The 21,753-nt window shown below is 46.3% G+C and overlaps 1 pseudogene; it reads left to right on the plus strand.

Moving 5' to 3' along the window:
- Positions 1-21,753, plus strand: part of LOC120647521 — a 34,034-nt pseudogene that overhangs the window by 3,833 nt on the left and 8,448 nt on the right.

Raw genomic sequence — 21,753 nt, forward strand, 5'->3', positions numbered from 1 at the left:
GCCGATTCGGATTCTATTAGTGCACACGACAACGTCAAGTGTTTATCGGGCGTGGACCTGTCCGATTATGATTTGATCAGTTGCACTAAGGATGGTTTTGTCTCTGCTGTACTAAAGCCGATGGATAATCAGCTAAATCATTTAATGTAAATCAGATGAGTACAACAGAAGCTCCAGAAGCGACCGGTCAGACCGCTCGTGCCGACCGGTCAGACCGGTGCTGTCCCGTTCGGCGCACAGGGCCGACCGGTCAGACCGGACATCCCGACCGGTCAGACCGGTCCAACGCAGAATGGCTGCAGCAGAGGCTAGATCAATATCGGGCGCGTACGAACGATATGTGTGAAGCCATTGAAGATTCTGGTGATCTAGATAAGTTGGGCGAAGGGTTTACAACGGCTGATCCTTTTGAAAAGGTAGATATTGGTGACGGAACTATTCCTAGGCCGACTTTTGTAAACAAAAATTTATCGGCTGAATATAAAGCCGATTTGGTTAATTTATTGAAGGAATATGTTGATTGTTTTGCTTGGGAGTATCATGAAATGCCTGGTTTGAGTCGTGATCTTGTTTAGCATCGTTTACCAATTAAAGCCGGTTTTAGACCTTATAAACAACCGGTTAGGCATTTCAATCCCATTATTTATGACCAAATTAAAACTGAAATTAATCGTTTACTTGATGCTGGATTTATTCGGTCTTGTCGTTATGCTGATTGGATCTCTAATATTGTACCCGTTGAGAAGAAAGATTCAGGGAAAATTAGAGTGTGCATTGATTTTAGAGATCTTAATAAAGCTACTCCCAAGGATGAATATCCTATGCCTATGGCCGATATGTTGATTAATGAGCCTTCTGGACATCGTGTCATTAGTTTTCTTGATGGTAATGCTGGTTACAATTAAATATTTATGGCCAAAGAAGATATATCTAAAACGGCCTTTAGATGTCCAGGATTTGTCGGGTTGTTTGAGTGGTTTGTTATGACTTTTGGTTTAAAAAATGCGGGTGCTACTTATCAAAGAGCTATGAATTTAATCTTCCATGATTTGATTGGTGTCATCTTGGAAGTTTATATTGATGATATTGTCATTAAATCGGCCGGTTTAGATCATCATTTAGCCGATTTAAGAATTGCTCTTGAAAGGATGCGCCGGTATGGTTTAAAGATGAATCCACTCAAATGTGCTTTTGGTGTATCGGCTGGAAAGTTTCTTGGCTTCATTATTCATGAGAAGGGAATAGAGATTGATCCTAAGAGAGTTGAAGCCATGAAGAAGGTTGAAGCCCCTACATGCAAGAAGGATTTACAGAAGTTCTTGGGCAAGGTAAATTTCTTGAGAAGATTTATATCTAACTTGTCCGGGAAGATTAATGCTTTTACTCCTATTCTTCGATTAAAAGATGAAACCGAATTTACTTGTGGGGCAAAATAGCAAGAAGTATTTGAGAAGATCAAGATTTATTTGTCTTCACCACCCGTACTCAAAGCACCTAGGAGAGGAGTACCTTTCAGACTTTATGTGGCTGCTGAAGACAAGGTTATTGGGGCTGTTTTGACTCAAGAGACCGAAGGGAAGAAATATATTATTACATATTTAAGCCGACGACTTATTGATGCGGAGACGAGGTATACATTTATTGAGAAGTTATGTTTGTCTCTTTATTATGCTTGTACCAAATTGAGACATTATCTATTATCTAGTACTTGCATAGTAGTATGTCAAACCGATGTGATCAAACATATGTTACAGAAACCGATTTTGAGTGGTAGAATCGGTAAGTGGGCTTATGCTTTGGTTGAGTATGATTTGGCTTGTGAACCTTTAAAATCTATGAGAGGCCAAATTGTAGTGGATTTTATTGTTGAGCATCGGATTAATTACAAGCATGATTTAGAAGTCGGCTATATTACTTGCACACCATGGAAGTTGTACTTTGATGGATCGGTTTGTGATGATGGTCAAGGGATTGGTGCTGTTCTTATTTCTCCGAATGGTGCTGTTTTTGAATTTTCAAACCGATTGGAAGAAGAATGCACAAATAACCAAGTTGAATATGAGGCTCTTCTATTTGGCTTGGAATTCTTGCAATCCATGGGCGTGAAGCATGTTGAAGCCTTTGGAGATTCTCTTCTGGTGGTGCAGCAAGTATCTAAGGTATGCCAGTGTTATAATGGTTCTCTAAATGCATATCTTGATAAATGCCTCGATATTATTTCCTCTTTCGATGAATTTATTATCAAACATATTCCGAGGGAGGAGAATGGAAAGGCAAATATTCTAGCGCAACAAGCATCTGGCTATAATGTTACGAAAAAATATTTCAACATTCGCAAGCCGATGCAAACGAAAGCCGAGTGTCTGGTTCTGGACGCACCAGTCCGACCGGTCAGCGAAACCGGTCTGACCGCCCAGACCGGTCAAACCGGTCCAGAGACCGGTCTGACCGGTGATGCAGCTGTTGGTTCTGATTCGGCCAAAAAAAATGATTCAATCGTCTCGGCCGAAGCCCAGGATTGGAGGGTTCCTCTTATGTCGTATTTGAGAGATCCTGGTCGTGGCGCAGAGAGAAATATTCGGCGTTTGGCTTTCAAGTATGTTTTAATTAACGATGAACTTTATCGTCGAACTGCCGAAGATTTGCTCCTCAAATGTTTAGACTCGGATCATGCTCGGGTTGCTATGGGTGAGGTTCATGAAGGTATTTGTGGTACTCATCAATCGGCTCCCAAGATGAAGTGGTTACTCAGAAGAGCTGGTTTCTATTGGCCCACCATGCTGTCCGATTGTTTTAGATACTATAAAGGGTGTGAAGAATGTCAGCGATTTGGTGATTTGCAATTGGTGCCTGCTGCGTTGATGCATCCTATTATTAAACCATGGCCGTTCCGAGGTTGGGAGTTGGATTTTATTAGATAAATTAATCCTCCATCTTCAAAGGGGCATCGCTTCGTGTTAGTTGCTACAGATTATTTTACTAAGTGGACCGAAGCAGTTCCTTTGAAGAATATGACACATAGGGAGGTAATTGAGTTTATTACTGAGCATATTATTCATAGATTCGGCATTCCACAAACTTTGACAACGGATCAAGATCCTTCATTTATATCAAAAGAGGTGCGTGCATTTGCCGAATCTTATAAGATTAAGTTGCTCGATTCATCTCCATACTATGCTCAGGCCAATGGGCAGGCCGAGTCTAGTAATAAGATTTTGATCAAACTTGTCAAGAAAAAGATAGAAGAAAATCCTAAGAGGTGGCATGAGGTGTTATCCGAAGCATTGTGGGCTCATCATATATCTAGACATGGTTCTACTAAGGTTACTCCTTTTGAGCTTGTGTATGGTCAAGAGGCCGTTTTACCCGTTGAGGTAAATCTGGACACATATAGGTTGGCAAAGCAAAATGACCTCTCCACTGTTGATTACCATGATTTGATGATGGATAATATTGATGAGGTGACCGACAAGCGTTTGAAGGCTTTGAAGGAGATTGAGAAAGACAAGCTTCGGGTGGCCAGAGCTTACAACAAAAATGTAAAACTTAAATCTTTTCAGGTTGGGGATTTGGTTTGGAAGACAATTTTGCCTCTTGGGTTGAAAAGCAACAAGTTTGGCAAATGGTCGCCAAGTTGGGAGGGTCCATACAAGATTATCAAAGTTATCTCCAGAAATTCGTATATGGTGGAGACGGTGCAAGGTGAACGTCTACCCAGGGCTATCAATGGGAGATACTTGAAGAAATTCTATCCTAGCATTTGGCAAAGTGCGTGAAGACGAAGACGGCCGGTATTGGATATCGCCCTTAGTTTTATTTTTAGAATTGTGTGCTCTGTGTAAAACATGTACATCAGGATAGTTCTTGCTTTTTAGCTTGTGAAACTCACCAAAAAGCAGGGGGGGCATATGTTGACAGCCAAATTTGGCACCTGCTGAGGTTGACCGGTCTGACCGGTCGGGCCGACCGGTCAGACCGGTCTGGTTTGTACAGTCCGAGTAGAATTAGGGTTTTTGTAAAGAGTCCTCATGTAATCCTACTCGTGAAGGGGTACGTCTTCCCCGGCCTATAAATATAAAGGCTAAGGCCGATTGAGGTTATTCTCAATCAAATCAATACAAAAAATCACATTACTTTTATCTCTCAAACCCTAGCCTTTTCCAACCCTAGATTGCTTTCTTCTTTCGTCCCGGCGGCGTTTGAAGACATTCTGAGTGGTCTGCCGACCTCAGAGCAACCCTCTTAAATGGATCACTACTTTGTTTGCAGTTATGTTTTTGATGGCACGTCTCCTGATATAAAGAAATAATAGTTTGCTAAAAGGTATGATGTCCTTCACCTTTGGATTGTTCCTACACTATTTGGACTTGTGTATAAATCATCCATGCTCAAATCAGAACACTATTCTTTTCAAAAACACAAGGAGAGAAGATGTAAAGAAAGAACTAGATCTGACTGGGGCAATTGAAGTGAGCTGATAATTTCTTTATCAAAGTTTGTTCACTATTCTTTTTAAGTTCTTCTATTTCTTATTCCTAAAGGAAAATAGTTACTGATGTTTTAGGATGGAGATAAAAGACAAAGGTAAAGATGCTGAGGAATTGAGAAAGAGGACTGTAAAGATAGGTAATTTCTTCAGTTTGCAAACATTAGGATATTGTTTCCTTAAAAAAAATCAAGATGGAAGAATACTAGGTTATTTAGTATGTTTTTGGAAGCCCATCATATTTTTTCACAGCAGAAATGTGAAATATAATATTTAAGATGCAAGATTTATTGTTTTGAGAGTAAGCTTTGGCTTCCATCTTCTCTTGCCTCGATGAACAGGTCACAAGAAAGCACTATAATGACTGTAAACGGCTACTGCAGCTCATGGGGGTTCCAGTTATGTACGTAAATTAAGTTTTCCATGTTATATTTATTGTAAGTTTAGTATTTGTCGAGAAATCGGTGCCTCTAACTTGACACCGACTTCCGAGAAGTGGTACCAAAATAGTGTGATACCACTTCTTCGACTCTATACCCACACTATACAAGAAGATCTTCACCTACGCACCAGTATGGGAGACCAACTCTATGTGGGGACTTAAATCTTTATTCACCATAACTTAATACAACATAAGACTCTTACAGTCTTTAACCCTACCATAACACTATTACTCTACAGGACGACCTTGCCATTTTCTACTTGAGGCTTCTTATGTCATAGTATGGCAAGAGGGGAGGGGAGCACCCCCTATTTATAGGACTCATGGCTTATATGGTTTTGCCATGTGTCAATTTTCTATACACTTCCTACAAAATATCTAACTCTAGAATTTCTCTCATGCTTATTTAACCATATTTGTATTTGTAGATAAATATGGTTAGATCTATATCCTTAATGCTATTGTTGACCACATCCCTTCATGTATGGAATCTAGCTAAAAGAGTAGTTGATCAACACCAAAAAAGATAAGGTAGAGTTGATCAACGTAGTAGTCTCTTTAAGGTCCGTAAATAGTAGGTTGAGCCTTCCTAACCTTTTTATAGCTGGCTCAACCATTCCATTCCGTTTTCTTTTGCTTCTTTTCTTTTAGATTAGATCCATTTTCTTTTGGCTCTTAGCCTTCATTTCACCCGCCTTTCCCTTCTCAAACCAAAGGTTTGTCCTCCTTGACGTAAATTCATACCTGTATTTCTGTCTGGTATGGATCCGGCATCGCGTAGGTATAGCACACCCCCTTGCCCAGTCGCTAACTGTAAGGGTCCTTTCGAACCCCGGCTAGGCACCTGTGACGGAACCGCCGAATTAAAACTCTAAATTAAGCGTAATGGCCGTCATTTGAACACATCAGGCACATTAGCTTAATGGTTTAATTTGACGGTCCTTTCTCAACCCATGTCCCGATCGAAAAAACACCGGTAGTCCCACACGAAGGCCGGCGCCTTTCTCTTCTTCTCTGCCTTGTGAGCTAGGTGGGCACCCTCCTGAATTATAGCCCCATTGACCAGCTCACTGAAGGTGTCAAACCTGATCATTGCCAAGCGATCTTGGAGCTTGCCGCTAAGCCCCTGCCTGAAACACGCTTGCTTCTTTTCATCAGTGTCCACGTGATACCCGGCATACTGAGAGAGTGTGTATTAAAGGCCTGGGCATACTGCAGCACACTGTTATTGCCCTACTTCAGAGCTAAGAACTCAGTGAGCTTCCTGTGAATGACACCTGCAGGGATATGATGTGCCCTGAATGCTACGTTAAACTGTGCCCAGGTGAACTGAGTACCAGCAGGGAAAATGGCCACATGATTGTCCCACCATATGCGTGTAGGACCCCTAAGTTGCTGAGCTGCAAATCCTGCCTTGTCCCCATCATTGTACGGGTGCAGGGTGAACTTGAACTCAATGGTCCGGAGCTAGCTGTCCGCTTCCAATGGCTCATCCACTTTATAAAAAAGCGGTGGCTGAGTACTCAGAAATTGCTCATATCCAGGGATAGGTGGCTGGTGGTGATGTTCAGGTCGCGGCGCTCTACCCTGCTGCACAATCTCACGGAGGAGTGCCATCTGCTCGTCGCGCCCTATAAGAATGGCCGCAATGGCCTGAGCCAAATCAGGAGGGTTCGATGGGTCTGCCATTCTGCATTCAACCATGATTGGATTAGTTACATTATCCTGATTACATGAAAATAATTATGACAGCAACTAATATTCGAATCATGGAAGAAACGACAGAAATCAAAACATTTGAACTCATCGCTAAGGGTTCTGTCTGCACCAATCGGTCAGACCGGTGCAACCGACCGGTCAGACCGGTCTGCATGATCTACATGGCACTATGCATGTGGACCAACCGGTTAGACCGGTGGCCAAAGCCGGTCAGACCGGTATGCACTCAGAAATAAATTTCAAAGCTAAAGCCGTGTACCAAACCCTTAAACTAAATCCTCAAATGCAATTTGAAATTAATAGATGCCATGATGCATGATATGATGCATGAGTCCCTAAACCAACTCACATACGCAACTGGAAGAGAATATAAATAGCATGATGCATGGACGTCCTGCGTTAACCTCTTAACCAAAACTGACATCTAACTACGACTCTAAGACAAACTATATAGGGCTTACTACGAATAATCCCACCCATACTATTAAACTACTTTCATCCTAAGTCGGAAATTCATTTTTAATTTGTAATATCTAAAAATTAGTCATGCTCGTACCACCTCCGATGCGTTTCGGCTCTAATACCAGCTGCGACGGAACCGCCGAATTAAAACTCTAAATTAAGTGTAATGGTCATTATTTGAACACATCGAGCGCATTAGCTTAATGGTTTAATTTGACGGTCCTTTCTCATCCCACGACCCGATCGAAACAACACCGGTAGTCCCACACGAAGGCGGGCGCAGATGGTACAAGCACGACACATAAGCGAAAATACATCCACGTGATATAAATAATACATAACTTTTACAAACCAACTCAAATATTTAAGTTTTACAAACCTGGTGTAAATACACACATAAATTACAAGTTTTACAACCATAAAACCAGAGTTTAACAACAGAAAAAGGACTAAACTACACTACTACCACTGCACTGTCTTTACACCAACGGTCAGACCGGTTAGCCTAACCGGTCAAACCGGCCTGCCTGGATTTCCCCAAGACCACCGGTCAGACCGTCCCACTGATCGGTCAGACTGGTCTGAATAAAACTGAGGGCTATACACTCTGCCCTCAAGTGTGCAACCCGCCACCGCCCTATCCTAAGGGTCTCGCTCCACGACCTGTCACCCCTCTGCATCCCGGCGGATGAATTTGACACAGCAGGGACAGAAGTCGACGTCGGGGTGTCCTGAAATAAAGTTTTGGGTGGCAACAAACCCTGAGCAACTAATACTTCGCAAGACTTACCCGACCAGTGGGTATACTTAGCCCACATACCTAGACATGCAAAGCATTTGGCTGGTGGTTATTTTGCAGAAAAAGCCTCTAAAGTAAATCCTTATTTTTCAACTTTTAGCTCCAAATTCCATACACTTAAATCAACTAATATTTGCATCTTCTAAGCAACCATAGCAAACATTGAATATTAATTCAAGATAATTAATTCCAACCATCACTTAATTTACATAAAGCATTACTACGATGCGGTGCTGCTATCAAGGTGCTTATATCCGAGAGCGACTGACGGCGAATCGATCCGATTTAACCTTGCAAGGTGAACCTAACCAACACGTCACGAGTATGCCCCGTCAGACCACACGCACCAACCATTCCCCTCCCCACCTCGAACTACAGGAACCAGCCCAGCGACATATAGTCAGCCGAGCCCTACGTGAGACCTCCAAAAGTAAACATATGCAACCTCTTTCTCCGCAGCCACTCGACTACCTTAGGAGTTGGGTGCGGGTTCTTGTACTTTCGAAGCAAGGCAGTACTCGACTTACCGATTTCGTCTACCTCCTACTCCCGGCATGCGGTTAGTACAATTCAAACTCGATCACAGGGTCAGACAACGGACGGTCCTTAACCGACACAGACGGGGCTAACCTTTCCCCGCCCGGTCTCCAAATTCTTTTCCTTTCCTGCATAATCCAATATCCCATATATCCAAAATATAGGGCATCCTATATCTCGCGAGTGACCAGAAATCACACGACTTCTACTGAGATCTATTAAGCATAGCATTTCTATCGTCCTATACATACTAGTATAACTCAAGGGAACCTAGGGATCATGCAACTAGAGTTCCAAACAACTCCTAAAACTTAATGCACAAGTAATAGATACATATATAGGTGTCATAATTTAAATTAATAGGTTGTGCACCGGGGCTTGCCTTGAGTCTGCTGCTCGGCACTAGGGTCAGCTGGGCCTTGGGCCAATTCCCCATGAACCTCCTGCTGCGGGGCTTGCCCCTGCGACTCCTGTGGCTCCGCAATCACCTCGTATACCACCTCCTCCGCTGCGGCTGCTACATGTATGCATATGCATATGACATGAGAAATATATACATGATTTATAAAAATTACAAGTAACCAATAACCAAATTAATTTCTAACTATTTACACCAACTACCCCTTATGATCCCCTCTCAGCCACTGCTACACCGGTCAGACCGGTTCCCAATACCAGTCAGACCGGTTCTACTGAACCCAGCCTCGCTACCGGTCAGACCGGTCCATCCGACTGGTCAGACCGGTCCTACTCAAACCTAGCTAGCCAAGAACTGAAATCTTCGCCGCGCCAAAACCGACCCACCAAAGTTGAAACCCTTCTAGGCCCTAATCGAGTGACGCATATGGAGATGATTGACCAAAGAAAATCAACTGAAACATCCTATAAAGAGAGATCGAGCCACCCCAAGCTAGAGTACCTTGAATAAGTCCTTCCCCCGTGAAGAACTCGAATCCACTGCCCCCTTGGGTAGGGAATCGTGGAGAAGAAGCTTTCCCACGCCGATTTGACCCGTCCTAGGCCTTAGAATCAAATGGAAATGAAGGATTGGGGATTTAGGGCTTGAGGAGAGGGAGATCTCGGGAGAGGGCGAGCTGAGCACGGTGAGGGCGAAGGAGTTGGTGAGGAAGAGAGAGAGAGAGAGAGAGCAGTTTAAATGATGTGGGGACCAAAAACGGTTGGATCAGGTTCAACCAGTCAGACCGGTCCGGCCCAAACTGACAGGAAAAGGTTTGGTTTAGTGATTTGTCGTGTGAGTTTGAAACTAATAGCCGTGATTAATTTAATTATAGTGGATTAACACCTGAGTGTTACAGCACCCTCCTGGTAGTGCCAGGGGCAACCACTTCTAATGGGTCTCATCCGAGTGGGTAATCCCATTAGTTGCAGCTAGTGATCGCCTTCTTGTCGCATATCTCTTTATCTCCTGTAGTAAGCCTCAGGCAATGGCTTTAGATTTCCCGCCCTAAGTAGAGTCCAAATGTCCGCTATTTCTTAGGAGGTCAACCTTGCCCTCAGCTTGATCCCAGAGCTGATATCTGTATTTCATCCGTTTGCATGCCCTGATATTTTCCACGGTCACCTAAGTACATGTATGGTTAACTATACCGTGTTCTCATTCTATCCTCCCGCTCATGTCAGCTATAGCTAACGCCTAAATGATCACATTTTGTATCGCCATAATATTTTATGGTAACGTGTGGGCGTGTTCTGTTAACCCAATGTGTAGACGTGCACCCCGAACCCTATCTCTAGGGCTGGCTTGAAGTACTGTAACACCCGGTTTATAAAAGGACATAAACCGAGCAATCATATACGTGCCAGGATCAAGTCACACGTATATACAACAGAATGAACAATATATCACAGCACATATCACGTAAAAAGATATAATAAGGCGAATACGAATGTTATTATTACATTAATGACAAAATGTCTGTTACAGCGGAAGCGTAAAACATATACGATAACTCTCGTTGGAAGCTGAGCAGGGCACCACAGGGACGTCGACTGGGAGACGAACGCCTAGAAGTCCTCGTACTCCTGATAGCTCTGGGTGAACTCCCTCGCATCGGCAGGAACTTAGCAGCAGTAGAGTGTCCCCAAAAGAACAAGAGGAAAAAGTGTAGAGGAGGCAAGGGTGAGTACACAACTCGTACTCAACAAGTATAACACAAACTATGAGGCTCTAAATTTGGCTGACTCAACTGCATTAGCTTTTAAGTCCTGGCAAAGTTTTATTACAGCTATTTACTACAAGTTGATGAATTACCATAAACTCAGTTACATAGTAGTTAATCAAATTAATTATGAACTACTGAGAACCAAACCAAACCAAGCCAAGCCACCCGGGGAAACCCCCCTAATCAAAGGAAGATAACCCCACTAATCAAAAGGAGGATCTGGGCCGCTCATGACCGTGAGCACGGCTAGTATACCAGTTTTACACTCTGTAGAGGTTGCACATCTTTACCCACAAGTCGTGGGCTACGCTAGTTGTTCATCACACTTCCTTAGGTGAGATGGCTAGCAAGCACACTATGAGGCCGTTACAAAGAATCTCGTTGGTAAGGCGTAACCGTGAAGAGTTGGATCAGTGACGATAGGGCCCACCTCATGGGGGTACAAGACACGTAGCACAGACCAAGCCGGAGGAGCAGGGACCATTGAAGCTTACCACCCTAGCCCCGCAGGTAAGTTACTCCAAACCAAAAAGACCTAATTAGTAAGCCAAGACCGTCCCATTCCAGTCTTGTGGTAGCGCTGTTGTCCCAGGTTGTCGCTCTATGAACCGGTCCTTATGGAGAGTGGACAACCCAGCACTAAGCACCGTGCTGGCCCCCTAAGCCATGTTTCTAACAAAACATATTTTAGGACGCACAAACCACAGAGGGTCAGCTCCAGAATTAAGTTACATAATAATATTAACGAATTAATTAAAAAGGACCATTAAGTGTGAGAGCTCAGCAACCTAGCACAACTAATCAAAATGCAACCCAAGGGATATATATAAAGGATATAAAGTGGCTAGGAAAGTCCTTATAGGCATACAGTATTAAAATGCAGTATGAAATTGTATTTAAAGGTTATAGGTGGTATTCATGTTATACTTGCCTTCCTCAAACTGCTCCTGCTGCTCAAACTGCTCAGAAGGTGGTGGCTGCTCCGGGTACTGGTACTGGGGCTCCTCCGGTAGCTCAACGTCTACTCACGAACACATGGCCAAAGCAAGGCAACAACATAAACATACATGCAAACAAAGGCTAACACTAAGAAACAATACAACAATACATAAAAACAGCGAACAAAACTAAGCTAGAACTATTCTACGCGTTACAACGATCGTGTGGACATAAAGAACACCTAAAACGGAGCTAGAACGCGAAAACTAGAGCTAAAACAAGGTCTATGGGCTAAACTGTAAGAAAAACAGACTTTCCAAAGGTTTTCTGCAAAAGCCAGGGGCCTATACATAATTACCGGGTAGATCCAGGGGCTAACACGCAAAACTACACTGGCTGGACCGCGGGTTCTAATTTTGAAAAGGTTAGGGGCTAAAACGCTAAAAATAGGACTAAACTGCAATTTCTTTTGAACAGACTTGGACCGCGGGTTGAATTCAAAGAAGTTCAGGGGCTCTTTAGCAAGTCTGCCCCGCGAAATGGTATGCTGATCTAATCGCGCGCGTCCAACGCGGATCGGAAGGCTGGGGTATATCCCGCGCGCGGGATGGCGACGCTCGCCCGCCGGCGGCTCTGTCCGCGGTGGTGCGGCGCGGGGCTCACCGGAGTTCGTCGAATTCGACGCTCCGGGGGTTAGTTCCACTGGGGTTTGGGTTAGGGGCGATCAGCGTGGAACGCGTGATCCACCCGTGGCATCGGCGGGGCTCGGGAAGGCTCAGGGGCGCGGATGCTGCGGCGGCGGCGGCTCTGGGCGCCGGGAACCCGCCGGCGTGGTGTGTTTGGGCCGTTCCCGGCCTGGGTTCCGGGTGCAAAAGGCTCAGCAAGCAAGCGCAAGGTACGAGCAAGCTAAGGCGAGGATTGTGCGGGGCTGGGCTGCGTTGCAGAGGGTCCACCACGGCGAACCGGGGATCTGCGCGGCGGCGGAGCACCGGCGAGCGGTGTTCCGGCCGATGCCGTAGGGTACGGCCTACGGGAACTCGCGCAAACGGAACAGGAGGTAGGGCAGGGGCTTACTGAGGCTCGAATTTGAGCTGGGGTGCCGTGCAGGGGCGCTGACGTCGAGGTCTGGCAGCGAGGTTGACGCTGCGCACGCGGAGGAGGTCGCTGCGGGGCTTCTCCGGCGTCTGGGCGGCACGACTCGACTTGTGGTGGACCAGGGACGGTGCAGCGAGGGTCAGGGAGGTCCGGGGATCACCGGGGGTGAGCAATTTCTCGAGAAACCGTTTACCTGCGGCGACGGTTCCAGAGGCAATTCCCGGCGTGGTCGTGGCGGAGACCGAGGGCAGAGGGCTCGAGGAGCTTCCTGGCTCGAAGCGGTGTTCCTGGGGTGGGTTGTGGTGGCTGGGAGGCACTGGCGCGGCGAGTGCACGGCGGCGCAGAGACCCTGCACCGGCGTTGGCGTGGCGGAGGTGGATCTCGAGTGCATAGGCGGCAGCGGAGTGGCGAGATGAGGGCGTAGAGAGGGCTGCGGTGCTTGACTCCGCGTGGCGAAAGCGGATCGCGAGTAACTACTCTGCATGATCCTAGCTCGGTGGTGAAGCTTCTAGAAGGAGGGAGGGCGTGGTGTGGCTGTCCAGTGGGCCTCGGGCGCGCGCACGGGGCGGAGCGGGGCCTCGGGACATCGAGGGAGCGCGGCGAGAGCAGAGCAGAGGGAGCCGGTGCGGGGAAGAAGGAAAGGAGGAGGGAGACGCTGACGAGTGGGACCGAGCAGTCAGCGAGCGGCACGGGCGAGGTAAGGCTGACATGCGGGACCCGCAAGCCAGGGTGCCGTAGCGCGCGACGCGGGCCGAAGCGGAGCGCGTCAGGGGTCGGGGCGAGCTGGGCCGACTGGCTGGGCCTTGTGCGCGCGGTGTCTGGGCCTGGCGGTGTTGGTTGGGCCAGCGGGACTGGACTGCTGGGCCGAGAGAGGGATTCGGCCCGGTTTGGTTTCTTTTATTTCCGTTCTATTTTCTATTTCTATTTCTAATTCAAACCAAACTAAACCTATTTGAATTCAAATTTGAATTTGAATTCAAACCACACTCAACCAAATAAAATTATGCACCAGCATGAATGCACAAACAAGTTTAAACCTATAAAATTTTTAATTACTTGTGAAACAAAAATTAAATTAAAAGCAAGGCTAAGCATAATAAACCTTAGAAAATTAAATAAAGACAATTAAATTTATTATTAAATACTGAAATTTAAATTAGGGTGTTACAGACCCTACCCCCTTATAGGAATCTCGTCCCCGAGATTCAGCTGGACTGGCTAGCAAAGAGATCTGGATATGTCTTCCTCAGCTCATCTTCTCGCTCCCATGTAGCCTCAGCTTCACTGTGATGACTCCACTGAACTCTGCACATCTTGATGCGCTTGTTCCGTGTAATCCTCTCCGATGTCTCCAGAATCTTCACCGGATGCTCAGTATAGGTCAGATGTTCCTGCACATCTAGCCCATCCAGTGGTGCCTGCTCCTCAGGTACTCGCAGACACTTCTTCAGCTGAGAAATATAGAAGACATCATGAACTCCGGAGAGGTTGGTAGGCAACTCCAGGCGATAAGCGACTTCGCTTTTCCTCTCTAGCACCTTGAATGGACCAATGTACCTTGGTGCTAATTTCCCTTTTATATTAAACCTGCGGATTCCCCGCATTGGTGACACCTTTAAGTACACATAATCATTCACCTTAAAGGTTTGGTCCTTCCATTTGCCATCTGCATAGCTCTTCTGCCTAGTCTGTGCAATCCTCAGATTTTCCCGCACAGTCTGTACCATCTGCTCTGCATCTTCTATAATGTCAGGGCCAAAGAGCTGCTTCTCACCAATCTGATCCCAATAAAGAGGAGTCCTGCACTTCCTGCCATACAATGCCTCGAAGGGGGACTTCTTCAGACTGGTCTGGTAGCTGTTGTTATAGGAGAACTGAGTGTACGATAGGCACTTATCCCAACTAGTACCATACTGAATAGCACAAGCTCTCAGCATATCCTCCAACACTTGGTTGGTTCTCTCCGTCTGCCCATCTGTCTGAGGATGATAGGCGGTACTGAAGCGCAGCTTTGTATCCAGCGAATCATGGAGCTACTCCCAGAACCGTGAAGTGAACTGTGATCCTCTATCAGATATGATCTTCTTGGGCACACCATGCAAACAGAGAATCCAGGAGATATACAACTCTGCAAGTCTGGCACCGGAGTAAGTAGTGTTCACCGGAATGAAGTGAGCAACCTTCGTCAAACGATCCACTACTACCCATATGGAGTTGTACCCTTTCTGAGTACGAGGCAACCCAACAATGAAGTCCATAGTGATTTCCTCCCATTTCCACTCTGGAATCTTCAATGGCTGTAACAGACCTGCTGGCCTCTGCTGCTCAGCCTTGACACGCTGGCAGGTGTCACAAATAGCCACGTACTCTGCCACTGAACGCTTCATCCCATACCACCAGAAGCGTTCCTTGAGATCATAGTACATCTTGGTACTGTCCGGATGAATAGAGTAAGTTGTATCATGAGCCTCACTCAAAATCAACTTTCTGAGATCCTTCACATCTGGCACACAGATCCGGTTCTTGTACCACAAGGTACCCTGTTCATCCTCTCTGAAATGAAGAGCCTTGCCTTTCTTGAGCAACTCACGGATCTCCTGCAGTTTCTCATCTTCCTTCTGATGCTGCCGGATCTCTGCTTCTAGAGTGGGCTCTGCCTCGAATGTCGCACTCGAAGTATGATGCAAGAAACCCAGACTCAACTGCTCAAACTCCTCGCATAACTCTGGAGGCATCTGGAAAGCAACGGCCATGTTGACATAGCTTCTTCTGCTCAGAGCATCTGCCACAACATTGGCCTTACCCGGATGATAGTGAATCTCCAGGTCATAATCCTTGACCAGCTCTAACCATCTCCTCTGCCGCATGTTCAGCTCACTCTGCGTGAAAATATACTTGAGGCTCTTGTGATCAGTGTAGATATCACACTGCTGCCCATACAAGTAATGCCTCCAAATCTTCAGAGCATGCACAACTGCGGCTAACTCAAGATCATGAGTGGGATAGTTCATCTCATGCCGACGTAACTGCCGTGAAGCATAAGCAATCACTCTGCCCTCCTGCATTAGAACACAACCAAGACCATCCTTCGAAGCATCACAGTACACCGTGAACCTCTTGCTCTGGTCTGGCAGAGTAAGAAATGGCGCCGTAGTCAACCTCTTCTTCAGCTCATCAAATGTCATCTGACGCTCATCAGTCCATATGAATGCCGCATTCTTCTCTAGCAAAGAAGTCAAGGGCTTCGCGATCTTGGAGAAATTCTCAATGAACCTCCGATAATATCCTACTAAGCCCAAGAATGACCGGACTTCCTTCACCGTCTGTGGTGTCTCCCACTCGAGCACATCCTTCACCTTGCTCGGATCAACTGCAATGCCTCCCTTGGAGATGATATGACCGAGGAATGGAACCTCGTCAATCCAGAACTCGCACTTGCTAAACTTAGCATACAGCTGATGCTCCCTCAATCTCTGCAATACGAGCCTTAGATGAACTTCATGCTCTACCTCGGACTTGGAAAAGATCAGAATATCATCAATGAAGATCACCACGAAGACATCCAGATAATCCATGAAAACCATGTTCATCAAGTGCATGAAGAAAGCCGGGGCATTAGTCAAGCCAAAAGACATGACTGTGTACTCATATAGCCCGTATTTGCAGGTGAATGCCGTCTTCGGAATATCCTCAGGACGGATCCTCAGCTGAAAATAGCCCGAACGCAGATCAATCTTCGAGAATACACGAGCACCTCGAAGCAGATCAAAGAGATCCTCAATACGGGGCAGTGGATGCTTGTTCTTGATGGTAACTGCGTTCAAATCCCGATAATCAACGCACATTCTCTTCGAGCCATCCTTCTTATCTACTAGCAACAACAGAAAAGCCCAAGGAGAAAAGCTGCGACGGATATAGCCCTTGGCTAACAACACATCAATGGTCTTCTTAACTTCCTCATGCTCTATAGGTGCCATGCGGTAGGGCCGCTTTGCAATAGGAGCAGTGCCAGGCAAGAGATCAATAGAAAACTCGATGTCGCGTTCAAGCGGCATACCTGGTAAATCATCCGGAAAGACATCTGGGAATTCAGACACCACGCGAATACCATCCGTGGGTCTAGCCTCCATCTGATGAAGAAATCCAGAAGGTTCCACTGCACTGATACTAACCTCCTGACCACTGGAAGCCGATAACAAGACTGTCCTCTGAGCACAATCTATCCGGACTCCCCACTTAGCAAGAGTCTCCATCCCCAGAATGACATCGATGCCCTTGGTGTCTAGCACCATCAGATCTGTACTGAATTCTACCCCCCTTAAGGATACACTGACTCTGGGCAGAAGGTATGAGACCTCAATTGTCCTCCCGGTGAAGATACTAACAGGCACCTCTTTAATGTGCTAGTACGAATACCATGTTGCTCAACAAAAGACTGTGTAATGAAGGAATGCGTAGCACCAGTATCGAAAAGCACTGTAGCTGGATATGAATTGACCATGAACGTACCACTAACCACATTGGGAGCCTCGGCCGCTGATTCGGCCGTAACGTGGTTCACTCTCCCCTGAAGTGGCACCCTAGGCTGAGCTGAGCGCCCCTGCTGTCCCGCCTGCGCCTTCTGGGGGCAAGAGTTGGGGTAGTGCCCCTGCTGGCCGCAGTGATAGCAGGTGCAAAGGAGTCCTGGAGCCTGCTGTCCGGTAGGAGGAGCTGCCTACCGTGGATCCTGAGGTGCTGGCGGAGCTGGTGGAGTTGCACAAGCCGGAGGTGCCGGTAACCTCGGGCCCTGACCTGCCTGCTGCTGCTGTCGAGGCGGGTACTGCTACGGCCGCTGCTGGTACTGCTGAGGCGGCCGGTACTGTTGTTGCTGCTGGTACTGCTGGGGTGGCTGGAGGCGAGGACGGGTGTTGCTGCCGGAAGCAACGGGAGCGATCTTCCTCTTCTTGTCCTCCATCTCCCGGTGCTTGCGCTCCGTGTTGAGCGCGATGTCAACCAGATGGTTGAAGTCATCGAAGCGGAGGTTGAGCAGCGCATACTGGATGTAGTCCTCAAGACCCTCCATGAAGTGCTCCTGCTTGTCACGATCATCCGCGACCTCGGCAGGGGCGTAGCGAGCGAGCTGAAGGAAACGATCACGATACTCCGTGACAGTCATAGTTCTCTGAAGTAAAAAGGACAGATGTATGACGAATGATTAGCTCATGCTTCAGAAAGATAGAACAAGGGGGATACTAGCTCAAAAGGAAATGCTGAAGGATTATATCTGAGTTTACCTGCTTAAGTGCAAGGAACTCCTTCTTCTTCGTCTTCATAACGGCCGCGGGGACGTTGTGGCTGCGGAACCGCTCCCGGAACTGGATCCAGGTGAAAGTCTCGCTGTCCTGAACTCGGTGGGACTCCCACCAGTCCAAAGCTGCCCCTCGCAGCTGTCCTACTGCGTACAAGACACGCTCCCGATCATCGCACTGGGCGATGTCCAGCTGTCGCTCCACTACACAGAGTCAGTCGTCTGCCTGAAGTGGGTCAGACGTGTGGGAGAACGTCGGCGGGTGATCCCTCAGAAACTCCGCACGCCTGTCGCGGGGCTGCTATGGTGGAGGCGGAGGCGGCGGCTGAGCGTGGACCTGCTGCAGTGCCTGAACAGTGTTGTTCAGGGTGGCCATCATCTGCATCTGGAGCTGGAAGAACTGCTCCGGAGTCAAGGGTGGAGGCATCGGCATTCCGGTACCCTGGTTGTTCTGCCCCTGCTACTGGCCAGAACCGGAACCGGTGCTCCTAGTGTTCACCGTCTGATTTGAACAAAAGATGTATGAGCAAGGATATTGCAGAAATAATTTTAGACGGATATGATATCTTTCTGCAAGGAAGACGTAGATATTATAAAGTAGACAGGATAGAGTGCATGGTTTTAATCCCCAACGGTCTAACTCATTTTATTAATTAATTAACTTTAACTTAAGACTAATTTTCATTAAACAAGTTTAACTACTAAACTATGCAATTAACCAAAAATCCAAATCAAACATTTGCATAATCACAAGCATACAAATTTATACTTTAGTCGAGTTTATCACGCGACTCGACTAACACAACGCGGCGTAGAACGTTCTATTGTATTATTATAAAGGGGGTCATTTAGCTTATACTTATGATGGTCAGTGGACTTACTTCATGCCAGAATCTACGGAAACTATTCTATGGAGAAAAATTCAAGGCAAGACGAGTAAAAATCTTGGAATTTCAAGGTATATAATAGCAAAATAGTTTCAGCAGACAAGGCTTAGAGAGAAGAAGACCTAAAACTCGACCAGTTCTATTTAGGATTTTGTCCTACAATCGATATAGCTCCGATACCATTCTGTAACGTCCAGCCTCCCCGAGGCCGGGCCCGCTTACATCTGGCTGCTTTCTAGGATATAGACTGTACTCACAGACCAACACCAGTCTTTTCTACACACTTTGTCCTCACTTGTGCGCACCCGGGAAGAACTTCCCAGACGGTCACCCATCCCCAAATTTCTCCAGGCCAAGCACGCTTAACCTCGGAGTTTTTTAGAGACCGGCTTCCGGAAAAGAAATTGCAACTTGTTGGTATGAGTATCTTATTAATCCTATTAAGTCCTGGGCCGGGGTGTCACAAGTACCTCCTTCGTTGGGCGACTCTCCTTCCATGAGGGTTTACTTCGCTCAGAAAAAACCATACTTCTGGCTAGTAAGTTTACTTTCTATGATCACACCTTTTCGGAAAAGCATCCTTTAGATTACTAAGATCGACAACCTATTAAGCCAAGTGGTAAAGCACCCTGCTACTTTAATCCACTCTGGACTTGGAAGCATATTTTATTCCTCGTTGCCTTGCCATTCTAATACCCGGGACTGTCTTGCTATTTTACTGTATTTACTTTGTGGTTGAATAGTGCCATCATCCCCTGGGATGCCTTTGCAGGTGGCAGGCAAGTATTATATAAACAGCAACGCAGAACAATAATGGCTACATAGAGCTGAGCTTACTAATCATGGTGTTCGGTTCTCAGCCACAGGTTCACATTATTCCAAGCCCCCGATCTTTTGGCTCCATTCTGCTTTTTCCCATTTCTTGTGATCCTAGATTGTAACCCTGGTAGACATAACGTTCTCCAATGTACTATTGCCTTCAGATAGAATTTTGAATACCTTTTGACAAGGTTCCCATTGCCATGAGACTAGTACTTTAGCCTAGTTTCCGCAAACTGCTGAAATACATCAACCCAATAGGTACCATTTTACGATATTTCTGATTGCTATTTTTGGAATACAATTCTTAGTACTCTTGTTTAGTCTTTACGCCCTACCCTCGCCCTAAGTAAAGGGAAAGATCCCTAATCTAGTACTTATGAGAGTCTGGGAAGTCCCTCATAAATAAATGATTTAAGTATACAACCATCCGGAGGAATTCCTTTTAGTAGCAACCATCCCTCTGGGATGCCTCTCTCATCCCTCATCAGAGGGATGCCTCTCTCCGAAATGATAGTGTAGGCCTCTCTCTCCATCCCTCCGGCAGAGGGATGCCACCCTCAAGACCATAAATAGAATCTATAGTAGAATACTAGAGTTCTATTTTTCGTGTTACTTTAGTTCTCTTAATTCTTATAGTAAAAAAAAGATGCAGAGAACTATACCTCCCTCCCTCGAACTGAGCTATTCTAGCCTATGGTATAGACGAGGGCTGCCCAGCCTCTGCTTCCCCTACCGGACAAGTATGAATTTTCCAAGGAAACAATGGAGTGAGTGAAGGGAAATACTCGGTAACTACTCTGGCCGAGTGTATCCCGGAGCGAGCGAATGGCTGGGCTTGCTGGTTTTTGGTATTAGGAATCTTGTCCTTTCCGTTAAGGGAGTAGGGTTTCGGGTTTCGGGTTTCGAGATTTTCAAGTTTCGGGTTTCGGGTTTTGGGTTTCGGGGTTTCGGGTTTTGGGTTTTGGGGTTTCGGGGTCTCAGATTTCGGGTTTCGGGTTTAGGGTACCTCATGGTGGTGTAGATCGCCTCCCCCCTCCTAGCTCTGACACCATGAAGGAATCGATGTGTGGGGAATTTTCTAGTGAGTCACTCTCTCTGTCTTGCTAGTACACATATACAACACACACCGACATTGATAAATGGGCTGCAAGTCCATGGGCCTAACTACAAAACTATAGAACCCAACAGGATGCACTAGCTCAATCCTTGGAACATTGACTTCGTTGACCTCTCCCCTTACGGACCCTGGGGGACTTATTATTTCTTTATAAGTAATGAACAACTGATTGTTCTCACAAATTCAGACGCTGACCTGCAGTTGTTATTTTACTGCCTTCAGTTGGATCCCTAGCAATAATTGCTTGCTGCTGCTACTAGAAGTTCAAGTGCTCACTAGCAATATGAACCAATTAAACAGTGCATGCCAGATATAGTTTGTGTGGATTACCTGGGAGCTATCTCATCAACCACTCCTGGAAGGCAGACAGATAGAGCGGCCATTGGAAGCATCGAACTGGAAAGCCACCATTCCCTCCAAAAAAAGAACTCCATGCCCGTAACTTCACTACACTTGCATTTTATTCACAATAGTGAACATGTGTTCATCCTCAGTCAAGTCAATCTTGGTAAGGAAATTGCAAACCACTGAAGTCGGATTTCATCATGTGCTATATTGTCGCCCAATAGAAAAGCATTTCCTATCCTGTTCTTAAATTGTATATCTGTAAAGTTTATTTCGTAATTGTCGTCATGTTCAAAAAAGCAATCTTTGAATGTAAAAGAGCCTCTCTCTTTTTTTAACCGCAGAGCTAGGAGGTTATACTGCACCTTTCTACGGCTGCACAATGGGAGAAGCAACGACAGAAAAACCAAACAAAGATTGACGCAAGCTGTCAAAAGATCCAGGAAGCCCTCAGATCCCTAAACGACTACAAAAGAACATGCGAACTCCGTGGCGTAAGCTACTACGATTCCTTCAAGCTCCAACGGGAGGTGCACGACTTCAATGCCAACATGCGGAGGCTGGAGTTGGCCGGCCTCCGGGACGGGATCATCGAGATGCTGCGAAGGCGCGAACTGCCGGACGGTGTAACAC

Source organism: Panicum virgatum, chromosome 1K (assembly GCF_016808335.1).
Source record: "Panicum virgatum strain AP13 chromosome 1K, P.virgatum_v5, whole genome shotgun sequence".
NCBI lineage: Eukaryota > Viridiplantae > Streptophyta > Magnoliopsida > Poales > Poaceae > Panicum > Panicum virgatum.